A 23,169-nucleotide genomic window follows, 5' to 3' on the forward strand; every position below is an offset into this window, starting at 1 on the left:
ACAGGATATTGCATATAGTTCCCTGTGCTATACAGTAGACACGCACTCATTTTTATTTTTACTTAGCTATTATTTGCTGGATAATAATGCAAAATAATCCTCCATGCTACATTACAAATATTCCCATTTAATATTTCAGTTCACCCACGTTCCTGATCTCCACACTGTGGCTCTCGGGCTTTGTGCTTTGCTTTACACACACTATCAGTTGATTCCCAGAGGACTTCACAGGCGTGGGTACTGTGGTCCTCCTTGTTGATGGCTAAGAAAGTGAAGGACAGAGAAGTTAAAAACTGGCCTCATTCCACATGGGCAGAATCCAAACCCAGGTGGGAGACTCCATACTCACAAGAATTCTGCCACTTTGTGAAAGTGCTTTGTAGTGGAGCCACCACCTGCAGACACACTGATACAGTCCAGCGACATAGAGCACATCCCCTGCACTACAATTGAACTAAATTCTCGGGAACAATTATTCATTGGGAAAATTCTTACAAATAAAGAAAGTAGCTATCGTCTAAGTCCAAAAGCTATCTGATGAAATCTTCTATTATCATCCAATTAAGTAAAAGTTAGTGCTCAGCAGTTCAAAAGTGATGGATGTTCCGTTTTAGGGGAAAGATGATATATTCAAATGCAGCTAGCACAGAGCATCCAACTTCCAGCCTCCCAATTTCCAGTCTTCCTCTATCAGGTTGGGAGTCTCTGCCCAGATGTCATCACTAGGAGGGAAGAATAGAAATATACCCTCTGTGAGGATGAAGAGAAAGCTGGAAGCAAGCAGGACACAGATAAGAGGCACTGGTGCTCAGGCGTGGGCTGACATCAGAGTCCCCCGGAGGGCTTGTGAAACCCCAGGTTGCTCCACCCTCAGAATCCCTGATTTGGTGGGTCTCAGCTGGGGGCTGAGATTTTGCATTTTTAGTAAGTTCCTTGGAGTTGCTGCTGTTTCTGGGTGCAGAGACCACACTTGAGAACCATGCCATCCAGTATACGATGTTTCCACCTGATGTCTGCAGCAAAGGGAACACCTCTAAACGAGGCACGCCTGCACACACCTGCACACCACATACCTGCACCACACACTTGCACTCCCACAGGCACCACATGCACACCCACCACACACACACACACACACACACACACACACACACAATCTGTGTATATGTGCCCCAGACACACTAACCCCTGCACTACCCATCAGACACACACACACCACACACCTTCACCACATACTTACATGCACAGACCCTTGTGTGCACACACATCTGCATCACAATGTGCACACACACCCACGCATCTGTAACCCCTGTAGACAGGCACTCACACACACACACTCGCGCATATGCACTGTCCATCTGCACCACACACACACATCCCACCTACACAACTGTGCACCATTCATCAGTACCACACCCACTCTTTTGCAGATTCCAAGTTGCCTGCAGCTACCACCTTCCTCTTGAGACAGCACCCCACCCTTCTCCTCTTTCTTCCTGGCATATTCTCTATACTCCAGACCTTATAGTGGGTAACATCTCCCACCTCATGTTAAATTTTATATGCATATGGGATTGTAGGGGAGAAGAACCTTTTCCTCTACCCTCTTAGGTTCCATACCTAGAACTGCAAATTAAACTGACCAAAAATAGATTAACAGGAGAAAAGGCAGACAACTTTTATTGATGTGAAAATTTTTATGTGTGCGGGGGCTTTCCAAGTACTGCAGGGGGCACACATTCCAGTTTCCTGTGTGGCTGGCCCAGATGCCTTTCCCAAAGTGTCCACCCAAAAGGTCCCCTGTGTTCTAGGCATCTCTCTATTTTCTTCCCCAATCCCCCTACGACTTTCCAACTCTCGTCAACCAAGTTCTTATGAATTCTACTTTCCATTCCAGTGCAAACATTTTCCATTCAACTTAAATACATGCAGCCAGCAGTTACAGATCACTTGCTGTGCAAAGCCTTAGCCTAAGCATGTTTGAGAGGAAAAATGATGATGACGATAACCTTGACCCTCATTCATTCATTCATTCATTCCATGCATACACCAGGTCCTGCGTGAGCAACACATATAAGACAGACATGCCCTGTACTGTCTCACATTTTACAGTCTGGTGGTCTTAACCATCTTCCCCAGCTTCCGCCCCAGAGTGAAGCAGGTCACTCCAGCGCTAACCTAAAAGATGGTAGGAAGGATTCCAGGGGCCAAGAAACCAGCATGGCTAGGAGGTACTTGAGGAACTTCTTTCCAGCACTCTCCCAACCCCCCAGAGTAGGGAGCAGCCTCCTCCTGCCTCTTCTGACGTGAATTCTGGTCTCAGCTGCAATTCCAGATTGTTCTCTACAAATGGGGAAACCATCCAGACTAGCAGGTGAAAATGAAAATTATTATAGTATTAGCAATAATAAAAATAATAATAATATTTTTCCCAGGGAAAAATAAAAGCCACCTTTTAGTGAGGATATATTATATGCTATACATTTTAACTGCTAATTCTTACCCCAGGCATTATCACCCCATTTTCCAGATGAAAAAATAACGTCCCTAAAACACTAGTCTGAGGTCTTGCGCATGGTCAACGGGGGTTTCAATCCAAGTGACTGACGTCAGCAGCTGCTTCCTGTCCTGTGGAATCGGCAGACAGCACCGATGCCATTCACAGAAGTGGCAAGCGTCTCTGTGCCCACCTGCTGCATGTCCACGCCAGCACACGGAAAGAACTGGACCATAAAAACAAAAGTGTTAGCGCAGACCTCCAAGATGAGTAGATGAAATTACAGTGTTATTTTGATTTTTTAATTTGAATCAAAACCATAACTTAAAGAAAAGAAGCTTTGAGAATAAGAGAGAACTTTAGCCTTCCAAACCATGAATTACGTTCTTCTTCTATAACAGACTCCTTGTTTTAATGATCCACACACATCCGTGTGGCTGGTCGCGAGGTAGTGAAGCTTGATTTAATTTCCCCATGATTCAGACTTGTCCAGACATGTGTCCTCAAACCGTATTTGAGGGCAACAAGGGTAAATAGTCCCCAGACCAGAAGACGTTCCCTCGGTCACCTCCCACTCACCCTGTCTGCTGACCTCCAAGGAAATTCAGCCCTGCAGTCAACATCTGTGGTCCAATCAGCCAGGCTGGAATAAAAGGTACTTAACCGCCCAGCTCGTTTTGCAAGGTTAGAAAGAATCAATAGGAGATGTGTTTAATGCCGTATTATATCAGGTCTCATCACACTTTTAAAACTGGAGTATCCACAGTGGTGTATCTTCCTAGTCTCACAGTAAAGAGAATGGGTTTAGCGTGGTCTAAGATAGATATCACGGCTTTATTACACGTATGAAAAAAAAAGACAAAAACTGTGGCGTGTCCTCTGGAATTTAACTCTTGGCTATTTTTCTTTTTCTCTCTTTTTTCCCCTCCTTCTCTCCTTTTCAAATGTTCATTTTTTTTTTTTTTTCTTTTTTTTTTTTTTTTTTGCGGTACACGGGCCTCTCACTGCTGCGGCCTCTCCCACTGCGGAGCACAGGCTCCGGACGCGCAGGCTCAGCAGCCATGGCTCAAGGGCCCAGCCGCTCCGCGGCATGTGGGATCTTCGCGGACCGGGGCACGAACCCGTGTCCCCTGCATCGGCAGGCGGACTCTCAACCACTGCGCCACCAGGGAAGCCCTCAAATGTTCATTCTTTCTCTCTTCTTCCCTCTTGTCCTTCTGTCCCTTTTTCTTTCTTTGTGCCTTCTTTCATCCTTCCCTTTAATTTCAGGTGTTTGATTAGCTCCCATGGAAAATAGCCAGGGCCTCAGCAAACCACCAAAGAAGCTGGGTGATTTCCTCTCCAGTTCCCATGAGCACACATGTCAACTTTGAAATCCAGACTCGGAAACTCTCTCAAGGTGGGAGGCGCTGGTTGGAACCTATCTGCTTAGCAAAGCAGACTTTTCCATAAGCTTCAATGAAAGTTGTTTTGAAAGAGAAACCTGTCTAGACAGAGCATAATTAAACATAGCATCTTGTTCTTTTGTTAAGTAGACCACAAGGTAAAATTCTTTGTTGAGTCTAATACATAATGTATAATACTATTGGAAAATTAGAGATAGGAAGGTCAAAATTATAGCATGGGTCTGTGGGTCAGCGGGAGTGCTGGTTAATTTCGTAATGAAGCATGTAGGGGAAACCATAGTCTATAATGGAATGAAGTGTCAGAAAAGATGAAAGAAACCAAACCTCAGTTCACCAATCTCTATCAGCGTTTGCATGAGCAGCCTTAAGGACGTTGACCTCTGTAAGAACTCGCCTGTAGAATTCTTAGTATTTTGGTTTAAGAGTAACTCAGCAATGCTGTCTGCTGACACAGGGTCTCAATTGTCTGGCTTGAAAACTTACTGATAATTACCATTGTTAAAATGTTCAAGGCAAATGGTTGAACTGGGAATAAAACAGCTGTATTAGTTTGCTGGGGCTGCTGTAACAAGTACTGCACACCGGGGACCTGAAACAACAGAAATGTTCCGTCTCATGGTTCTCGAGGCCAGAGGTCTGAGGTCAAGGCATCAGCAGGGTGGGTTCCATCTGAGGGCTGAGAGGGAGACTCTGTTCCAGAACTTTCTCCTGGTTTCTGGCAGTTTAGGGCTTTCCTTGACTTGTAGATAGCATGTCTCCTGTGTCTTCACATTTTTTTCTCTCTGTGTTTTCTCTCTCTGTGTCCAAATGTCCCTCTTTTTTATAAGGACAACAGCTATATTGGATCAGGACCCACCCTAATGACCTCATCCTAACTTGATCATCTGCAAGGACCCTGTTGCCAAGTAAGGTCACATCATAGGTACAGGGGGCTAGCACTTCAATGTCCTTTGAGGGGACATAATGCAGCCTATAACAATAACCATTTGTTTTCATACTCACATGTTCACCACTTGTTATCCTACTTTGAGCTGGAAATGCTCACTGTGTGTCCATTTCAAAATTCTCACTAAATTCTATTTAATAGTGCCTTAACTACCTCAGAATTGAGGAGGTTACATGCCAAAAAGGAGACACAATTTCCGTTTTTTGACCACTTGGAGAATGAGCCTTTCTCAGGGTGCGACCCAGGCCATATGGAAAAGACTGAGGTCCCAGCCCATTCTCTCATCATGGAACGAGGGTATGGGTTGCAGCCTAGCCACTGTCCTTCCTTTGGAAATTCACCAAAAGCTGGGGATGAAACCTGACTGGCCTGAACTCTGTTATATTAAAGCAGTGCTTTGTCTTTCGCATAAGTGACAGGATAGTTCAGTATCCCATGAAATGAATGAGCTGGTGGTGAAATTGAATCTAGTGTAAATTATGGCGTTATATAAAATCCAACACAACCTATCATGGTGTCGGTCCTATCCTACTAATATCAAAAAACTAGGATTCTACTTTTACAGTGAAGGATTTTTTCTCTAATTTTTGTCCACAGGTTTATAACGTTAAATATGCAAAAAAAAAGTTATTTTCCTATTGCCTTTAAACTAAGGTCTTCATGATTTAAATATACGTCCCAGTCTCCACGTCAAAAATGTGGTGAACATATAAATGTGTTCATCAAAAATATCAAATAAAATAAGGGGCAAATCCTATGACCATGGACCCAAAAAGTAACAGTAGTTTTCCCTTCAGGGCATCAGCGTCCTGCTGCCTCTGACCACCACTTAGAAAGTCACGCTTCTGAAATATAGTAGCTAAAGGTTAGAGCTTCCTTGATTGGATTAATGTAAATAAGGAGGCTATGTGAAGCCAGTGCTGATTTTACTCAATCTTATTACTTTATTTTAAAATGAGGAGTTTATATAAATGTTCCCAGTTGAATAACTGGACATGCCCACTACTGAGTGTCTCAGATCTGAGAAACAAGAACATTTTACAAGGGAAAATTCTAAACTAAAGCATGAGTGGAGGAAGGTTGAAGAAGGGAACTATATGCCTGTAAAAGGAAGAATATTTTCCTCCTTTGCCTTTATAATGAATTCCTCTTTTCTGTACTGAAGGACATAGAATTGAACTTTTCATTTAATGTTATTTGCAAGTAAAGAACTTAAAAGTCTTTGAGACTGTGAAGGGGATTCTGACTCCCACCTGTAACATCCATCCCTCATTGCCTGCAGTGGGCACTCTGAGAAAGTGAGTGTATGTGATTTTTCTCCATCTCTTATTATAGACATGTAAAAAAAAGTATCAAATCCCAATGAAACGTTTTCATACATTTCACTATATGTAGTATGGCCATCGTGAAAACTGCGGTAAAATTCTAAATTTTGTTCATACTAAGATAATACACGTAAATCTAAAACACAGATGTGCACGGGACCAGGGGTCTCGCTGCCTGGTGTCGCACTAATGAAGAACGTCAGCAGGGACATTTGTCCTTCTCTCCTCAGTCCCACCCCTACCCTAAGTTGTCCTTTAATTCAGATTCACTGAGCCCTGTAACTCGGGGCCTTCCTTCTTTAAGGATTCATCCTGGTTTGCTCTTGAACTGTCGATTTCTATCCTAGGAACCTAGTTGTCCATGCCCTCTACCTCAAATTGTTCATATTCACTGAGGACAGCAAAGCAGAGCAATTGAATGCAGTGACACAGGGTCCCAAAAGACCACAGTCTGAAACCAGGCTCTGCCAGGAGCTCGTTATGTGACCTGCCTCTCAAGTCCTAGTCTCCTCACCTGTAAGATGGAGAAACTATGACCATCATCACAGTGTGGTTGTGGGAATTCAAGCATCTAGTGAACCTGGCACATGGTAAGTGCTTAGAAAATGTTAGCTATTATTATTATAAAATCATTACTAATTGCTGTCAATACTTTACCATTTAGATGTCTATTATCCACTGTTTGTTTATAATCATATCACAAATGTATTTCTTTTTCTGTAACGAATGAGGCATTAGGGCTCATTTAGTTGACCATTCTCACATTTTTTTCAATTTAATTTAATTTTTATTTTATTTTGGAGTATAGTTGATTTACAATGTCATTTTAGTATCAGGTGTACTGCAAAGTGATTCAGTTATACATATACATATATCCATTCTTTTCAGATTCTTTTCCCATATAGGTTATTACAGAGTATTGAGTAGAGTTCCCTGTGCAGAGGTTAATGTGTCCACACAGTTGGCTACCAGCAGAGCCAGGCCTAGGACCTAGGACTTGGGCTCCATAAATCTCTAACCCCTAACTTGACCCCAGTACAAGGATGCCTCTCTCTCAAGTCCTGAGAATCAGAGAATTGATGGTCACCTTGATAAAATAAGATTATAGACTCAGCAAGGATGGAAACCATTTCATAGTTGGAGCCCCTGTTCTCTCCATCACTGCTGGCACTGGGGTGAATGAGGACCCCTTCCTGTTTTTCTAAAGCTTTGAAATACCCTTATGGGAATGCAGAAGCCACCCCCAGGGCTTTCTGATGTCAACAGTGCACCAGTAAAAATGGAAATGTTGCAAAAACACCACCATTTAACATTTTCTGGAATCAATTTCTTCCCTAATAGTCATTATGAATCTTTAAAAATGTAAAATAGCATGACCTTCTCTTCTGGTAGAGTAGACACTGTCTACTCTACCAGAAGAGTATTCTTATACTGTATAGAGTACAGCCCTGACTTTCTTCTCCAGAAACTCAATATATAGATTGTGATATGTTTGCTAGTTCTAAGTCACCAAGCATTTAATATACAGGTCAAGATCCCACCAGAGACAGCTCACATCCCCGTGACCTGAGGTCTTGGTGAACAAGCACCCTTCCACTTGCTAAAGGCTTTTCTTTTTGCTCACCATGCTGGCGCCTCTCCTGGGGTCTTGTATTCCTCTTTCCCTCATTGATTCCCAATGTACCCTCAGCCTTCCCATTTCCAAGAGACAGCAGCCCTACCGCGTGCTGCCAAAGTGACTCCAAGTCGGATGAGTGAAGGAGGCCATGGGTGCTGGTACTCATACGGAGCCCACGATGCCTTTACACGCAAGTCCAATCTGAAAACCAGAACAACCCTGCCTTTAAAGACGGGATATTGAAGTTGAGCCGGGTAGGCAGCCCTCCCCGTCCTGTGTTACCTGGCCTGATGGACACTCTGTGAATTCTGAAACCAGCTTGCTCCATTTTGCAAGACCGTCCTTGTTGTGTTTTTCCCGATGGTACTTTACGTTAAGGAAAGGGCCTCAGTTTCATCTGGAGACCGATGTCGGAGTTAACCTTACCAATGCCATCTGATGTTCATGACAAAGCTCCAGGGTAATCCTCTGATACACAGAAAATTGTGTTTCTATGAAATGAGGCATGATGGCAAAATGAAATTAAATCAGAAGTTGAAATCCCAAGCATTGTAAGCATTCTCGTGCTTAAGGACAACCAGAGCATTACATGCTGAATTAGGTATATTGGAAGATGTACCTTTACAGGAGACTACAAGGGGATGTTCTTGCTAAATCTTTTTTTTTTCCCCCCAAATAATTTCCTAGAAAATAGTGTAGAAACACTATGGTGGGTTTTAGAATGGGTTGATTTTGTGGTTAATTCCTGAATGAATCCTGCCTCGTCTGGGAAATCTTGAAAACGTTGCTTAAACTTTCCAATTCTCCATTTTTTTTTCATCTTCAAAGTGAGGTAACACCACTTATGTATACCAAAGAGTTGTTGTGAGGATGAAAAAAGTAATATATGTGAATTAGTTTTCTGATTGTTGTTATAACAAATGACCACAAATGTAGTGGCTTAAAACAATACAAATTTATTATCTTACAATTCTGAAGGTGGGAAGTCTGCAGTGGGTCTCTCTGGGTTAAAGACAGGCTTCTGGCAGGGTTGTGTTACTTTCTGAAGGTGCTAGAGGAGAATGTGTTTCCTTGACTTCTCCATCTTCTAGAAGCTGCTAACATTTCCTTGGCTTGTGGCCCCTTCCTCAATCTTAAAAGCCAGTAATTGGTTGAGTACTTCTCACATCCCTCACATCTCATCAGTCTGACCTCCTCTTCTGTCTTTTTCTTCCACTGTTAAGGACCCTTCTGATTACACTGGACCCACCAGGATAACCCAGGATAATCCCCCTATCAAGGTCAGCTGTTCATCAACTTTAACTCCACCTGCAACCTTCATCCTCCATCACCATGTAAGGTAATATACTCACAGGTGGGGATTAGGCTGTGGACATCTTTGGGGAGACATTACCTTGCCTGCCACAATATGTAAAGTACCTATTTAGTTCTACAACTTTTCTGTCATAGAGCTTTTCTTTTTCACTCAAAGCAGTAAGCTCAATTTTAAAAAGTGATTTCAATGCTAATACAGCAAATAAGTTTACCTCTTTGTGTTGAATGCCTTCATCAGTTCTGGAATTTGGGAAACTTCTCCAACACCCCCATTTCACAGATGAGCAGCTGGGGTCCAGTGGCTCACACGGCATTTAGTGACAAATCCAAAACTGGATTCTGATGTCCTGCTCCGAGTGAACTGGTGTCTCCTCCACCCCATCCTACCTTCCTGAAGGCCTTAAGAATTATGCTGCAAAAGTGGTGACTCCCCCCTAATTCCACAGAGTGGGCTGATCTGCAGCAAGGCCTGGCATGGCTAATCAAAACATGTACATTTCAGGCAAAATCAATAGAAAAGACCAGTACTTAAAAAAAATTTCCAGGGTAGAAAACGAGTTTGATCACAATTCAGAATATTTAATAAAAATTCTGTCATGTATAGAAAAGTGCTTTGGATTTCTCCCCTGTATCTTCAAAGGCCTTCATACAATGAAACCGTATCCATCAAGTTTTTTTTTTTTTAACATCTTTATTGGAGTATAATTGCTTTACAATGGTGTGTTAATTTCTGCTATATAACAAAGTGAATCAGCTATACATATGCATATATCCCCATATGTCCTCCCACTTGCATCTCCCTCCCACCATCCCTATCTCACCCTTCTAGGTGGTCACAAAGCACCAAGCTGATCTCCCTGTGGGTAAGCTGGGATGAAGTGAGAGAGTGGCATGGACATATATACACTACCAAATGTAAAACAGATAGCTAGTGGGAAGCGGCCGCACCCATCAAGTTCTGAAGGAAAAAGATGTTATCCAAGATCCTATGGCCCCAGAAGTTGCCATTTGTACATGAGGTACCTGAATGATGTTTTCAAAAACCACACAACTATCCCTGAATATATCTGTTGAGGATATACTTCAACTTAATGAGAGGAAAACATTGTAACAATGTAATAAAACTCATTAAAAATAATAACCAACTCTAATATCACAGATGACACTAAGAAAAACTGGGTAGTGGGTCTGGATAAAATGTGGGAACAAAAGACTACTTATATCCTCATTTTATTGATACATAGAAGCTAATGAGTAAATAGTGCTTCATTTTTTATGTTGATAGTTTCAGAAATATTGATATGAGCATTTAAACAACTTAAGGCAAATTATTAGTAGAATTTAAAACAGAATCACTAGAGGAAAAAAAGCAAAGAAAACATACCTATATTTAAAAAAAAAAACTTGCTAGGGAAAACACAGGAAGACTTTTTTTTAAATAAGCATAAAACAAGATAAAGACAATAAATAAGCACAATTACGTCATTAATAATAATATACGCTCTTCACCTAAACCACCATAGTAAAAAATACCTTCCCTCAAATAGTGAATGAATCAAATTCAACCTAATGTTATCTAAAAGCTTTACCACTTTTAAAAAACTGAGAGGTGAGTATTATTAAATGACTCGGCAAAGATACAGCAGCTAATGTCAAAAAAAATTAAAATGAATATAAAGAAAGAAAACAGGGGTTGCCATATTCTTTTCAGGCAATAAAGAATTAAAAGAAAAAGTTATTTCTTGGAATAGTTACATTATTTTGGTAATAATAATAAAATCCAGACAAAAGCATAAAAGCCATATAGTTTTATGCTCCAAATAATATTCTTTAAAATACAGCAATCACACACTGTCAGAGGCACAAAGAGAAGTTAACAGAAACACAGGGTTAGTTAAAGACTTTACTACACTTTCCTCCATCTCTTACAAATATACACAAATATAGATGCCCCATGGGAAAAAGGGGGGAAGAGAGAAAGAGGTTCAAATAACAATATGATTGATTTATTTGGTTTACAGCAAAAGCTGTGTATGAAGAAGAACAGGAAAATATATTTCCTATAAGTTTACAATGAATTTTCAAAGTAGTACTTATACATTATGCTATATATGCTCATAAACTCAAAAACACACAGGTCCAGATTCTCGCACCAAAAATGATTGCAGTGAAAATCAAACTCATCATTAAGGATTATTTAGAAAATAATGAGAGTGAAAACAGAATCTGTCAAAATATCTGGAATGCTGGCAAAGTTATACACTAAAGCAGATTCATAACATGTTAGCCTTTTATTAGGAAACCAGAAAGAATGAAAATTACTTGTTCAGTTAAAAAATGGAAATACAAAAAAAAAACTTAAGTAAAACAAAAGGAGCAAAAAAATAACAGCAGAAATTAATGAATTAGAAAACATATAAATACTAGAATAAACACTTCTAAGATCTGGTTCTGTGTAGAAAAAAAATTACCCATCAAACGGTTTGCAGGTCTAGTCAAATAGAAAACAGAAAATATAAATATATAAAATTAGAAATAAAAAATGGACATGACCAAATATGTAAGTAAAATTGTATAAAATCTTATTTTGACAAATTAGCAAACTGAGTAAGCACGATGATTTTTGAAGAAAATATAAAGGATGTAAAAAGCTTAGAGGGGGGAGACAAAGCATCTTACTAAAAGGCAATTAAAATGCGCCATTCTTTGTTGAAAAAGTGTATCTCCCTGAGTAATTAGCATCTATTGTGCATTGAACAATGGTTTGTTAGCAGAATTCTATTACATCGGTTGTAGGTGGCCATCCTGTAAAGTGAATCAACATAATGGGGAGCTCCCTGCTTTAAAAAAAATGTTCACTTTCACAGGTATCGGTCTAATTTAATGCTGTGACAATATTAATGATTAAAATTTTAAGCAATTTTCAAAGTCTTTCCACTGAATTCATCACAGACTTGCTGAAGACTAAAGAACGATCAAGGCATGGTAAGGGGTTCCTGCAACCATTTTTACTGTCAGAGGTCATCCACTTGCCTTGAAACCCAACACTGTGCCTTACTTAGGGTTGGTCCTCCATAAACAGGAGCTGAGCTGAAGTGTATGAGTGAGATGCTGAATGAGAGGCTCTGACAATAAAAAGTTGGATGTCCTTTCATCCCGATGAGACTCAGTTTCCTCATCTGTAATCTGGATAACATGAAACCTGTTTTAATGTGGAAAAACCTGTAAACTGCAATGGACCGTGACGAACATGGAAGGAATCCTTCTTTAGTGCATTTAGAACCTTCCTGAGCCAGCTCCTTCTGACATCTTCATCACAGAATATCTGTGACATCACCCAATGTACTTAACAGTTGGTCCCTAAAACTGAACTGAAACTCATTACTAACATTCTTATTTTGTTTTCTCTGCTGATTGCACTCACCTACTTAGCTACCCCTTGTTCACTATTCACCAGGGGATGGGCCATCTGGAATGATTATTTTATCTCTTATATACCCAACAGGAGGGTAGTTAAAGCTCAAAACTTTATGTGATGATTCTTTCATCCTTAGTCATAACCCTCTACAATTGCTCGGGAGTGATGGCTATAGAGCCCATAAGTGTGAGATCACTCCAGGCCACTCTTCTAACCTCTAAATGGAGTCAGTCCTGAGGGATGGATAGAATTTCACTGTTTTCCCATTTCGTTTGTATAATGAAATCATTGTTTGGCCTTCGTTCTGTACTTTTGCCCTTTTCGGTCTTAAGGTGGACTCTTCAGTAGCCCCCTCCAATGTCTGTAGGAAAACTAGGAATTTTAAATGTACTCTCATCAAATTTCAAGAACTTGATTTTTTTTCCCTTAAATATAGCATACCAAATAAATTCCCTACCTCACAGATAATATATTATACATTTGTTATTTGTTTACTTGTATTTATATGCACATAGAAGTGAATGGATGTATAAATCTGTAATGTGTGAACTTGACAAAATTCAAATCATCACCTGAAAATGAATCACTTATTGTCACTAATCAGGTCATATTATCATATTATTGTATTGTGATCACATTTACGCCAACGAGCACCAGAACTTTAGCCTTACCTGGAATCAGCTGAGGCCCTTGTTAAAATAGATATTAGCAAACCTCACCCCAGAATTACTGAATCAGACTCTGGTTATGAGGCTCAGAATTGGCGTTCTTAGAAAATATTGAGAAAGCATTGAAGTGGAGAACTTGTTCAGCCTGGTTCCTGAATGACACCTGTATTTCCAACTCTTTTATGGGGAATCTAATGTTTATCCCAGAGTCCCTAAAAGGACAAGCTCCCACCTAGACTTTGTTAACGTAGTTCCAGATGGCAGCTTCCAGACACAATCTGGCTTCATATCCCACCCTCAGAAGTTGGAACCTATAGGATCTCAGGACAGTTGGGATCTTCTCTGTGATGGAGCAAAATGGTGGGGTTTTCCAGTAACTCTATTTACCATCAGCTTTGTGCCCTCCTTTTTCCCTAAAAAAAAAAAAAACCTTTATTTGATCACCATTACATTTTATTTCCCTGAAACAAGTTTTACTGACGTCATATCTCATGAAATTTAAGGCGATTCTCCAGTTTGAGATATCATTGACTATCCTAGAAATGGTGGTCTAAAATCACAAAGATTGGCTGTGATAACTAGAAAACTCCCACATAGAGTCAACAAGTAGTTGCTGGATCACCACGTCCTCTATTTCTCTCCTTCATCTATCAACCCTTTGGAAGAAGAATATAGCATATTCACGGGAGTGAAGAAAGCACTGCATTTTTTCTGAATTTAGCCAAAATGTTGATACTGACCTGAGGCAGAAACAAAATGGGAGACCTCTATCTAACCAGTCATTCATTATTCTCTATTCTCTACTTTTTTAAAAATTTTAGGATGAGAAGTAATTTAAACAGTCATATGCAATCGTACTCTCTGGAGTCCACTGAGTCCATGCGATGATTCATAACCATTATCTCACCAACACAAGATATTTCTTTAGAGTGGTGACATTATCTTACTGACCCATCACTTCTTTTCCCCAACAGTGACTTGCCATACGACCTTGGGTGAGTAACTGACTATCTGTGGCCAGGAGCTCGTATCTATCCCAGTGTAAGAAGACAAATGACTTACAACCAGTGAGGATTTGAGGACTCATAAATGGAACCCAAATTTCACTTAAGTAACAAATAGAGACACTAGTTAATGCCTGTAGAGGAAGCTTTCCTCTAAGATATGTACAGATAGAGAAGAAGTTGTCAATCTGTCTGGCTCCAGATGTATCCATCCCTAACCAGTGAAACAAACTTAAGTCCAGGAAAAAGGAATTTGTTTCTGAGTTGGAACTTCATTTCAGTGGCTATGGAAAGGAATAGCTAATAACAGTCTTCTCTCTCTTAATATAAATCAATAGAATCTCTTGTATGATGAATAAAAATTAGAACAGCTCTAGGAAGCACATACATGTCAGTGTTGTCCTCTAGGTAATACAACACACACACACATTCACATCCCACCTATTTTTATACACACCTGCACACTTACAAATTTGGCACCATGATGGCTCAACCAATGTATCTGAATCATCCGCACAAAAAATTGATTTTAGTGCAAGTACATTCTTAAGAAAATAATCATATAGCCAGCTACTTTCAACCAGCACTTGGAACTGAGTATAACATTTCTCTTTAAGTTTTAGATGTCCTAATTCAAAAGAAAAGTGTAAAGATCCAACAGATTTTTCTTTTCCATTTCATGGCAGATGCTTGGTTGTTGAAGAATTTTTTGTCAGCCTTTTCTTACCAACTCACTTAGAGGGCTAACTCTTGTTTAGATGAGAAAATGTTCACCTGTGATGTGGAAGACAGGATACTGGACTCTTGAAATGTCCATCAGCAGGTATAGTGGCCAGATAATGCCAGGTTAAGAGAGTAGCCTTCACAACTGGTTATTTATGGAATAAATAGAGGTAAAGTTTTGGAAATCAATTTGTTGGTTCATAACAAAACTCCCCCAATATTAAATGTTGGGCAACAAGAAGGAGAGTTGTTGAGTAGATTACAGGATGTTCACTTGATGTAAATACCACAGTGTTAAGCAAGAAGCCTGATTAACAAACAGAAAGATGCTCATGGCATCATGTTAAGTGAAAAAGTCAACATACAAATCAATGGATCAGAGGAGAAAAGTCCTAAATAAATTAACACATTTATGGAAATTTAGTTTGAGGCAAAGATGACAATTCAGATTAATGGAAAAATAAGGTATTATCTAACCAATAGTGTTGAGACAACTAAGAAGCTACCTGAAAAAGTGTAATCCTCCCTCATACTTATACCAATATAAAGTCCAGAAGAATGATAGAAAATTATACTGTAAAAGCACTAGGACAAAGCATAGATAAATATTATATTCTCAAAATGAAAAATTCTTTCCAACTATAACATAAAACCTGGAAGACAATAAAAAAATTGATCAATCCAACTATGTAAAAGTATGCTTTTATATGCCCTTCTACCCTGAACAAACATTATAAACAAAGTCAGAAGACAGTATACAGAGAAAATATTTACAGCTCTTAATATAAAGGGCTAACTGATATATGAGTCCTTTAAAATCAATATTTAAAAAAACTCTGTTGAAAATGGGCAGACGTTAGCAAAAAAATTATAGAAAATAAATATGATGGCTTTTAGTTGTGCAGAAAGTTTCTCAACTTCACTTATACTAAGAAACAGACAAGTTCAAACTTTAAGAAGATACAGTACTGTGTTTTACCTATCAGGTTAACAAAGACCAAGAACGACATGTTATGGGATAGTGACATATTCATCGCTGGTTGGAGTATAAGTTGGGAAATCTCTTGGAAGTCGATCAAAATACACTATGCAAGTACTGTTTGACCCAGCAATTCCATTCCCATGAATTTCTCATGAAGGTGGCAATTTAAAGTTTCTATACTCTAAATTCAAGAAAGGAAAAAGATGACTGTTCTTTGGCCATAGTCCTAAGACATAAACAAGTCACCACTACAACTTTTTTCAAAGCCATTTCAATCAGCGAAAATTCAGTTTAGTAACTGCACTTCTTAAAGGCACATGCAAAATGCCAAGGTTCCGCAGCTGAAGGTCAACCAATCCTTAAGCACTCTTGCTTCTGGAAGTCTGTCAATCCCTGGACTCAGTGCTTCCCAAACCCTATGTAAGATCAGCTTTTGCTTTGTTCTGATAGAACTGTATCCCATAAGCACTCTTTTCCCTTGTTTAACAAGAAATAAACTGTTTATTGCTGCATATATTGAGTGGTAGCCTTTCCTTTCAATCCAAATACACATGACAAACAACATGCGTAAGAATGTTCATTAAAATGTTGCTTAATAGAGAAAGAGATTATAAAGAGTGAAAGTATCTGAAAGGTGCAGTAAATTAGAAAACCAGAAATATCAGATATCTCTGTGAAAGAGAATTATTTGTCATGGGGCAAAGGAGGGAGGAAGAGATTTATACATTTCATTTAGTCACTTTTAAGTTTTAAAAAAATTTTTGCATGTATTACACATTAAAGGTAAGTTATTTAAAGTCAGAATTTCAAACTATATGTATAATATGAAAAGAAACCATATGAAATGGGTAGCAAAACAATAATATTTGCCATTTCTAAATAATTGGGTGATAGTTTTTAAAGTGTCTTTTCCCTAAATATTTCATAATTTTGTGACATACTTATTTTAAATTAAAACTATTTATAAATGTCATGCCAGAGATCACACAAAAATACAACAAATGCAATTACTCCATTGCAGGTTGGCATATAACAAAACTTGAAGTGACATAAAGAGAATCTTACTTATTAAGAGAAATGATCTAAATCTAAAAGAAAGGAGGAATCCAAGAAGTCCAAGTACATCACAAAAGCAAAACTGACAGAACAGGACCTTCCTATAATATCAAAATGCTTCAGGCAAAAGCCCAAAGTTCAGCAGACTTGGACCTCCAGAGTTCACACGCCTTCTCCCAACAGCTTCTAGTACATCACTTTTGATGCACTGTAACCAAGAAGTTCACCACAAAGCTTAAAGTTTGCAAAACAGATGCATTACTTGTCTACTTTTTAAAGTAAACCTAATAAAGAGAAAAGAAACACTATGCATAATTTTAAATTAGTCCTATCCTTCACCCGATACACTAACCAATACAGGAAAGAACCCAGCAGTGTCCACTTACAGAAGATAATACCTGCTTACAGCACAACACCCATCAGAAATACTTCTCCACTGCTAGATTGCTAAGTCCGTCAAGTTCACCAAAAAACAACTACTAATTTCCTTACCATTAGGCGGTGTGATCTTGGAATTCAGAAGCCAGGTTTAGCTTTTTTCTTTGACCAGATAACTCTCTAAAGGAGGCAGGGGGGATGGGGGAGAGAAATGTGGAACAAATCAAATAATGTTGCTCAAAAGCTATCCTGACCTGTTGACTTGGGAATAAAATAGTATTTTAAATGTCCAACGTATCAAACAGAGAACTACTTTTATCAATCATTTAATTACTGAGACAATGCTGACTCGATTAATGAGGTTAGTTGCAGAGTTTCAGGTAACCATTAATACTAAAGAAACTCACAAGGTATATTTTATTATTATATTACCTAATTCAACTTTAGTCCCCTTATTGCATTTTCATGGATGGACTTGAAATACTTACCGTGGGTTATACTGATTATGGAAAAAGTAGCACTCTGGGCATACAAGTTCTCTTTCATGTTTTGTTCATTGTAATTGATGTCTTCACTCAGAACTTCGACAAACAAGACATTTGAAAGACCCGATAACTGGTCATCTGAACTTCCTCCTGAACAAAGAGTTGTAATTCTTAGAGCTATAAAAAGGAAATTTTACAATTTACCCACATTTCTTTTCAGGCTAAAAATAATCATTGAAATAATCATTTCTATCTAGACTTGTCTATTAAAGTTTTAGAATAATATCAGTCTTATATAATCTGTAGTTTTTAAAGTTTTCTCCAAATGCCATCATAAGGCATTCTGGCAGTATCTATTACAATTAAAAATATATGTGCCACAATTCCATTTCTGGGAATCTGTAAAAGAACATATATCAGTGTTCATTGAAGCACTGCTTTTAGGAGGCCAAGACCTGAAAACCATGTTGATAATCATTGATAAAAGAATGGTGGAGTAGGCCTATGGGACAATGCTATATGCATCCACAGAATATTAAGCAATCATCAGAAATAATTAAATAAGGGAAATTTTGGAAAGGCTATTATTGGTTTAAAGCAAATCAACTATGTTTGAACAACAAAAAAAAGAAAAAGAAATAATTAAATAGCATTATAACAGTTGACTTGTGAGAAATTTGTCAATGATTTTTGATTGGGAAAAGCAGGATGCCAAAAGTGTGCAAAATGATTCCTTTTATGAAAAAATAAGTTGTATAAATAGACTTCATATCAATGGTTTACAGCCAAGAGTAATTTTGCTCCCTGTAGGACATTTGGCCACCTGGGGATATTTTTTGACTGTCAAATCTGGGGGGAGAGTGCTACTGGTGTTTAGTGGGTAGACGTGAGAGATGCTGCCCAGCATCCTACAATGGACCAGACAGCCCCGTGACAAAGAGTTACCTGGCCGCAAACGTTGATACTGCCACAACTGACATACCCCCCTGTATAGGGAGATTATATAATTTTAAATTTGAATTATATAAGGATGGAAAACACATGGAAACTCACACAGTAGGTTGTCAGCCTAGCTCATTCAGGGGAATGGGAGGAGGGTGAGATGCTGATGGAAGGGAAAAGGAAGCGTATGAAGGCGCTCTTGATAAGACCAGCTTCGTGATATGATCGTAGTTCTCATGCCTATATATCAAATAAAGGAAAAGCGCCACCACGAGGTCATCTTTGCCATGTTTATTCTTGCTCCTTAGATACAGCTAAGTAAAGGCATCACGTTCAAAAGTCACTGAAACTACACTCTTCAGATGAAAAAGTAAAATAAAAAATTCAATTTAGAAGAAAAACACAACTTCAGATCATCAAGGCTAGATAAGTGGTGACTTCGCCAGTGTGGTCTTGACAAATCACGGTACAGCATTGCTTGGATTCCCATGAATAATCTTGTTGGTCTCAATTGATTTGAATTAACCTCACCCTCTCCCACCCTTTGTATCAGTAGTTTGGTATTTTTATTACACTCTACACTCTAGGGAATTCAATATAAAATAGAACAAGAACATCAAAAATAGGATGAGTGACAGTCACTTTGTCTAGATGAGTTTGGTTGTTTTGCTGTCCTTTTCCTGTGGTTAGCACTTGAACTTATATCCTGCTCACAAATACACATCAAAATAGGTATTCTGTATGATGCCAAGTGTGACTCACACTGAGCAGATGCCTTTGTGAATTAAGAAACAGTACATTTTGTCATCTGTCCTAAACTCTTAATCTTCAGGTATTCTGTGTAGATTTTTGCAAACACATAAAGCAGTGATGTACTCTGGGTAAACCCCTCTCTGATGGAAGCCCTTCTGCAGTCTGTATATGCCCCCGGCGTTACTGCCCAGGCAGGGGAGGACACAGAACACACCTTGAAGTTAACGCTGCTGCAGCAGGTACGGCAAATACTAGGGAAAGTACCTCTTCCTGCCTCATGTCACATGCTAGGTCACTGCACACCAGCAAGGTAAGTGGGCCAAGTGGAATGGCAAACTGATCCTCAGTATTCATCTGAAAATACATTTTTGTAATCCCAGACTCTAACCCTCACCCTTGATTCCCCCTCTGACGTCTTTGAGTAGCCACTCCACTGGGGGGCTAAGTGCTCTTTCTATTCCAGTCCCCCTTTCTCACCCCACACCTTTGTACCCAAGTACATGCCCTGTTTGTTTCCTAATGTCCAGTGAAAATTGCCACTTCTCTGACTAGGCTACACTCAAATCCTTTGACACCCACTCTGTTCTGATTTGCAAGGTCCATTTCAATTTTTTGTCAGTGTCACAAAATATGGATTACAAGAGAATCCAAGTGAGCCCAGAGCACTGGACCATGGGGACCAGAAGGGTCCACCTCCCCTCTGATGCCATCTGTGGGGCGATCTGATGGGGTTGGCATCAGTGCAAGAATGGCAGGGGTGGCAGACGTGGCTGGCATCTTTTTATCTCCCCAGCACTAGTCATAAGGGACTTACAATGGGGGAATCCTAGGGCACTTGGGCCTGTTCCATGTGCCTGCTGTGTAGTTAAGTAAAGGATATGGATATATACTGAATTGTAGATTTTTAAAAGAAATTTCTGCGTGTAATGATGTTTTCGCATTCGAAAACAAACCTTTCTGGCTCTGGTCCTTAGGGATCACCAAGGACCTAGCCAGGAGCGTGTCTTTGACACGCAAACTAACAAACCCAGAGCGACATCTCCTCTCCCTGGCCCTTACACTCCAGGGGAAAATATTCCTCTGCCTTAAGCACTAGGGACCAACCCAATAGCCTAAAGCCAATGGAAATTATTCCAACTAGCCTATCCCAAGCTGTGCATCCACCCTGCCTTGCCTCTCCCGAGGAAACCCCAATAAAGGCCGTGGCCTGAGCGCTGCCGCCCCCTTCCTGCCTCCTGCAGCTTGACCTCCCCGGTGTCTTTCCCACATGGCCCTGCTCCTGTCCCAGGACCTGTGAATATAATAAACTTTGCTTTGTTTTGATCTTTCCTGAGAATCTCCTTGGTTTCTTCTTGTAGCCACGCCTGAATGATCATCTCGTAAAAGAATACAGTACACACACACACACACACACACACACACACACGACATACAATGTGGAGGATACAGAAGGTGTTTGTAAGCTGAAGACGAAGACCCAGTAAAGGCATCTTCTTGTAGCTTTCACATTTTCCAACAAAGCCCAATTTCCTCCCTGCCTTGACTTCCTTCCCTAGCATTCTGTTAAGGAGACTCTCTAAAGAGCCACCCTGTAACATGCTTCTTGACAGTTTCCTTTACCATATGCAAATATGGGCCCAAATGCCACCTCCTCTGGGAAGCCTTCTATGATATGTCTGGTCCTTCTTCCTGGCTGGCCCCATCATGCTCTCCTCTGCTGCCTGGCATTATTTTCTTCACAGCACATGCACCACCTGGTGCAGCACTACTCATGTGTACTGGGTTATGTGATTCCTATCCCCACACTCACCCCCCACCCACCGAGTGGGATGGGGAGGCCTTGGCTGTCCCGTGGATAGGTGTCCAGCACACGGCAAGGCATGAAACAGATGCTCCACGTGAGTTCATGGAATTCCTTAGTTAATCCGTTTCCTGTACAGATGGGATAGAAAGGCCCAGAGAAGTGACACAGCCCAGCCAAGGTTGCTCAGAGAATTGTAATAACTGAACATTTTATTCGAGCCCAGAAATCTTTGCCTTTAAGTATTGGCTCAGATTGTTTGGTTTGGTTTGGTTTGGTTTTTCAGGGGAAAAAAAAAATTAAAAGTAGTCGATGGTGTCTGTTTTTCCCCCAAGAGAAGCTCAGAAAAGCAACTGTATATTCTATGAAGAACATAAATATTTCTTAGTCATGAGCCAGAGATTTTTAAGTAATTCTCAGGAATTCTAAGCCTTGACCTTCCTCTTCCCATGGTGAATTTAAAAACCACAAAGGCTGTTGCACACACAGATTCCATATATGAATCTGAGGGCCAGGCATGTCCCTCTCAAAGCCATCATCACTCCTGTGCCAAGCTCCCAAAAACCTCACACTGAAAAGTCAGGCTTAGTGTAACACGGCCTCATCCCAGGTCCCTGGCAAAATTAACCTCTTTCCCCAACCCCACGTTGTTCTGTTTTTTTTTTTTCTTCTTCTCTTCTCTCGTTTGTTTCTTTCTTCATTTCACCATCCCAATAAATTTACACAGGCACTATTTGTATCCCAATTATAAAGATTAAGAAAACTGAGTCTCAGAGAGTTTCAATAACCTGCCCCCGAATAGGACAGCTCACTGAAACAGCCTGACCCCAAAACCCAGGGAATCGGTTCATTTCATAGTAAGTTCTTAAGATCCCTTTTTGATTTACAGGAGATACAGAATGGGGGGTGGGGCATGAAGGGAGAATGGAAGAGAGAGACCCTATAGAAAAGGTAAGAGCTTGGGCTGTAGACTAAGTGTTCCATTTGAATTCTTATGAACTATGGACAAGTTACTTAACCCTTCTAAGTCTTAACTGTGTGATTCAAAATATATAGAGAAAATACTATTGTCCTCATAAGGCTACTGCAGGATTAAATGAGACAATATACAAAAAGTATATGAAGCCCAATGTTCCTAGCAGCACTCTTCACAATAGCCAAGACATGGAAGCCACCTAAGTATCCATTGACAGAGGAATGGATAAAGAAAATGTGGTACATACATACAATGGAATATTACTCAGCCGTAGAAAAGAACAAAATAATGCTATTTGTAGCAACATGGATGGACCTAGAGACTACCATACTAAATGAAGTAATTGAGACAACGAAAGACAGATATTATATGATATCACTTATATGTGGAATCTAAAAAATAGTATAAAAGAACTTATTTACAAAACAGAAACAGACTCACAGACATAGAAAACAAACATATGGTTATCAAAGGGGAAGGGGGGGGATAAATTTGGAGTAGGATATTAACAGAGATACACTACTATATATAAAATAAACAACAAGGATCTATTATTTAGTATAGTAAGTATATAGGGAACTATATTCAATATCTTGTAATAAACTATAATGGAATAGAACCAAAAAACACTACTATATATATATATATATATATAACCAAATCAGTTTGCTGTACACCTGAAACTAACACAATACTGTGATCAACTATACTTCAATTTTTAAAAAAGTGTATTGGCCCCGTGTTAATCAATAAGTCATAAGTAAATATATTATCTATGAAATGGGACAGAGGGGAGTGTGTGTACATCTGCAGGTGTGTGTAAGTATACATAGGCCTGGGGTCAGCCCGTGAACCTCTGTGTGAAGAAGCTCTTAAA

At 39.6% G+C, this 23,169-nt stretch overlaps 1 long non-coding RNA gene across 1 annotated transcript; it reads left to right on the forward strand.

Moving 5' to 3' along the window:
• Positions 1-2,578: 2,578 nt before the first annotated feature.
• On the forward strand, positions 2,579-16,407 carry LOC117199142 (uncharacterized). Its single transcript, XR_004480324.2, has 3 exons — positions 2,579-3,152; positions 6,522-6,764; positions 9,016-16,407. It is a non-coding gene; the product is annotated as an uncharacterized LOC117199142 (long non-coding RNA).
• The last annotated feature ends 6,762 nt before the right edge of the window (positions 16,408-23,169 follow it).

The sequence above is a fragment of the Orcinus orca genome, chromosome 5 (assembly GCF_937001465.1).
Source record: "Orcinus orca chromosome 5, mOrcOrc1.1, whole genome shotgun sequence".
NCBI lineage: Eukaryota > Metazoa > Chordata > Mammalia > Artiodactyla > Delphinidae > Orcinus > Orcinus orca.